Below are 4,756 nucleotides of genomic sequence, written 5' to 3' on the forward strand. Positions count from 1 at the left end.
TGGAATCAACCTAAGTTAATTATGAAAAGTCCCTAAAGAATTTATAAACGACAAATCTTCGACAACATGTTTTTAATATTGTCGAGAGATAATAAATGTATGGTAACAAGAGCACTCTATATGAAATCATGTAAAGCGTCTGTTTCTTATGGAGAGCATCATTGTTTAGTGTTTATGAGAGAGGATTAGTGGAAAATTAAGGTAGGAGAGAGAATTAGTGGAAACAGCATGAAATTTAATTGAGTTTGTATTTAATTTGAAAATTGAAGGTACATTCGCAATTTCTTAAAATGGATATTTTTGGTATTTGTTTTTTTTAATAAGAAAAGGGAATTTGTATGAGCTTGTATTTAATTTGAGAATTAAGGGTATATTTGTAATTTCTTAAAATGGATATTTTGTAGTTTTTTTAAAGAAAAGGGGATTTGTAACTGAGATGAAAATAAAAAGTGAGAAGTATTAATTACCTTCATTCATGATTACCTTTTTTTGAAGGAGAAATTGCGCATTTGTTGTGCCATTTTTTACTCTCTTTTAATAAAAAAAGATATTTTTGGGTGGTGGTTGAGTCCCAATTTTTGGGGCATTTGGTTCTTGTCCCAGGTTGAAGTGGGACACATTACATTCTTTTGCATTTTCTCTCTATCATTCTCTCTTAATCTCATCATGGCGACAAACAGTATTGTATTGCCTAAACTTGTTGGCACAAACTATTTTTATTGGAGCAAACTTATGCAGCCTATATTCATCACTAAAGATTTATGGGAACTTGTAACTGATGGATACAATATGCCTTCTCTTGATGAATTCAAAGCATTAAGCGATGAATCTATATTTTCAAGAATCAATGGTGCAATATCATCTAATGAAGCATGGAATATATTAAAGAACACATTTGAATGTGTTTCTGTAGCTAAACTACAAATAGTAAGGAGGAATTTTGAAAATGCCCATATGCAAAGTAATGAATCCATTCATGATTACATCACAAAAATGCAAGATCTTGTTAATCAAATGAGGTCATTAGGTGAAGATGTTCCAGAAAGAAGGCTAATTGAGAAGATTTTAAGAAGTGTTTTGCCTAAGTTTTAGATGGTCACTACCAGTATTATGGTCTCCAAAGATTTAAATACCATGAAAATTGATGAATTAAGTGGATTCTTGTTAACTATTGAAGAGAATCAACCATCTGAGCAAGTAGAACATGCCTTTTCCACAAAGCATAGAGGAAGAGGAAGGAGTAGGGGTCAATATCATAATCAGAATCAAAACAGAAATCAACAAAGTTCACAAGGAAATGTATTGCTTTCAAGAGGTAGAGGCAGGAATCCCACTCAGTTTAGAGGAAGAGGCAAAGATGGATATGGTAGAAGAGGAGAAGGAAGAGATGGAGGCAGAAATGGAGGAAGAGGTGGAGGACCACAATGTTATTATTTCCAAAAATTTGGCCATCTTGGAAGAGATTGTTATGCAAAAATGCGAGATACAGAGTGAAAAGGTACTAATATAATTTTTGAAGAAACTAGAAATGAGAAGTTATTCATCTCAAGTTTGATGGCACATAGTGAAGAAAGTGAAGCATGGTATATTGATTGAGGATGTTCAGCTCATATGACATCTCAAAGGGAGTTGTTTACCAAAATTAATGACAATTATTTTGGTAAAGTCATATTTGGTGATCATAGTGTTTCTGAGGTGAAAGGGAAAGGCACATTGGCAATACCAACATTACATGGAAAGAAGAAGTTAATTGAGGACACTTTGTTGACGCCAACATTGAAGAAGAACCTACTTTCTATAGGACAGATGATGGAGAAAAACTAAAAGTTAGTGTTTGATAATAAAGAATGCTTAATCATGGATAAGTTGAATAAAAATGTAGTTGTAGCAAGAGGTGAAATGACTAAAGACAAAATTTTCAAGATCTCCTTTGATTCAAGTGATTCACAAAGTTTGAATACAACAGAAGATACAAATAGTAAGCTTTGGCATTATAGGATGGGACATATAAATTTTTAGAGTTTGGTGTTGTTAAGAAAGAAGAACATGGTGAATGGTCTTCCTTATATCAAGTTGGATGATGATGTATGTGAAGGGTTTATTTTTGGGAAACAACATAGGGAAAGTTTCTCATATAGAACATGCAAGGCTAGAGAATGTCTAACATTGGTACATTAAAATTTATGTGGTCGAATGGAGATTGTGGCTTTTGGAAAGGCACACTATTTTCTCACTTTCATTGATGATTAGTCTAGGAAGACACATGTGTATTTTATAAAAGAGAAGTCTGAAGTGTTTTCTCATTTTCTTGAGTTTAAGGCTTTAATTGAAAAGAAAATTAGTCTACAAATTCTCACCCTAAGAACAAATTATGGGGGAGAAACCAAGTCAAATGAGTTTTTGATTTATTGTAGGAACAATGGAATAAAGCAAGATTTTACTAATTCATATTCTCCTCAACAAAATGGTGTTGCATAGTTGAAATGTCTAGAAGAATGTTAAAAACTAAGTCACTTGGAAATGAGTTTTGGGTTGAAGCAGTACACGCAGCAGTATACACTCTTAATCGATGTCCTACAATGGCAGTGTTGAATTTGATTCCAGAAGAAGCAAGGTCAGGATATAAACCAAGTGTTGCACATATAAAAGTTTTTGGTTGTATTGCATATGCACATGTTCCTAAGGAAAAGAGGAAGAAATTGGATGATAAGAGTGTGAAGTGTATCTTTATTGGATACAATATTGAAACAAGAAGTTATATGTTGTTTGATCCAGAGGCAAAGAAGGTGATAATAAGCAGAGATTTTGTGTTTGATGAGAAGGGAGTCTATCATCCAGTACAATTTGAATTGAAGAATGATGCAGTGAATATTGATGATGATTCAAATTCCTAGTTAGTAAAAGAAGATGAAGTTAAGAGGAAGCTTAAGTGGCTTGAAAGTGGTCATTCAGAAAGCAGTATGTTGGATAGAAATTTTCAAAGAAGGATTACTAGATCTAAAATTTATCTAGTGAATTATGCACTTATGGGACATGTAATGGAAATGGATGAACCACAGGATTATTCAGAAACATCAAGAAAGAATGAATGGAATGAAGCTATGGAAGCAAAAATGAATGCCTCGGTGAAAAATGATTCATGCAACTTGGTCAAATTACCAAAGGGAAAAGATGTAATTGGCACTAAGTGGGTTTATAAAACCAAGTATAAATCAGATGGCACAATTGATAAGTATAAGGCTCATTTAGTTGCAAAGGGTTATGCACAAAAAGAAGGAATTGATTGTACTGAGACATTTGCCCCAGTGGCAAAGTTGGATACAATCAAGATGATTCTTGCATTAGCTGCACACTATAAGTGGTCAATTTTTCAAATGGATGTTAAATTAGCCTTTCTAAATGGTTATGTGGATGAAGAAATTTATGTGGAGCATCTTGAAGGTTTTGAAGTGTCGGGAAAAGAAGGTTATTTTTATAAGTTGAAGAAGGCCTTGTATGGTCTTAAAGCACCAAAGGCATGGTATTCAAGAATTGATAAGTATTTTCAGCACCATGCCTTAGTTAAAAGTTTATCTGAGCTCAATCTCTATATCTTTTAGTTAGGAGATGACATTCTGATAGTTGTCTTATATGTTGATGATTTTATCTACATAGGGAATAGTGAAAAACTATTTCAAAGGTTTAAGTCACATATGATTGCTGAGTTTGAGATGAAAGATCTTGGTGAGTTACATTATTTCTCGAGTATTGAAGTTTGGTAGAAGGAAGATGGTATTTTCATGTCATAAGCTAAGTATTCTTTGGACATTTTGAAGAAGTTCAGAGTGTTGAGTTGTAAGCCCACGACAACTCCTTTGGATGTTGGGTTGAAGTTATAAAGACATGATGACTCTAAATTAGTTGATGTTACTTTTTATCGTCAATTGGTTGGAAGTTTGATATACTTAACTACAACCCGAACATATATTTCTTTTGCAGTTAGTATGGTATCAAGATTTATGGCAGAACCTAAGGAATTGCATTGGAAAGCAGCAAAGAGGATTTTAAGATATCTGTGTGGAATAGTTGGTTATGGTTTGGTATACAAGTCTATAGAATATTTCAGGATAATTGGTTATGCAGATTCATATTGGGCTGGATGTATGGATGACAGGAAATCAACTTTAGCGTATTCATTCAGTATGGGGTCAGTGACAGTTGCTTGGAGTACTAATAAGCAATCAACAGTTTCTCTCTCAACAGTAGAAGTAGAGTATAAAGTGGCAACGACAACAACATGTGAAGCAGTTTGGTTAAGAAGAATTCTAGAGGACCTACATGAACAACAAGAGCAACCCACTCAGTTGATGTGTGATAATCAAAGTGCTATTCAGATGACCAAGAATCCAGTTTTCCATAAGAAGACCAAGCATATTGATATTTAGTATCATTTTGTTCAGGATTTGGTTCAACAAGGAGTGATCGAGATTGAGTACTGTAGAACAGATAAACATGTAGTTGATATATTCACCAAAGCATTGTCTAAGGAAAAGTTCTGCAAATTCAGAGATATTCTTGGAATATTTTCAAATGACCATTATGGGGGAGAAATGATGGAATAATGGATCATTTGGCAAATATTGAATAATTAAAGTTTTTGTTTATAGAGAGATTTATGGAGAAATTAGTGGAATGATAGGTGAAAGATTTATGGATGATTGTTGAGAGAATTATGGAGTGATTTGTGGAGTTATTGATTGGGAAATTTGTGGAGTTG

The 4,756-nt window shown here is 33.4% G+C and overlaps 1 pseudogene; it reads left to right on the forward strand.

Moving 5' to 3' along the window:
* The first annotated feature begins 3,983 nt into the window (after positions 1–3,983).
* LOC149254092 (secreted RxLR effector protein 161 pseudogene) lies at positions 3,984–4,424 on the forward strand (annotated as a pseudogene).
* Positions 4,425–4,756: the final 332 nt, after the last annotated feature.

This window comes from Pinus tabuliformis, chromosome 7, assembly GCF_031772625.1.
Source record: "Pinus tabuliformis cultivar Carrire ecotype Pingquan chromosome 7, CPIR1, whole genome shotgun sequence".
NCBI lineage: Eukaryota > Viridiplantae > Streptophyta > Pinopsida > Pinales > Pinaceae > Pinus > Pinus tabuliformis.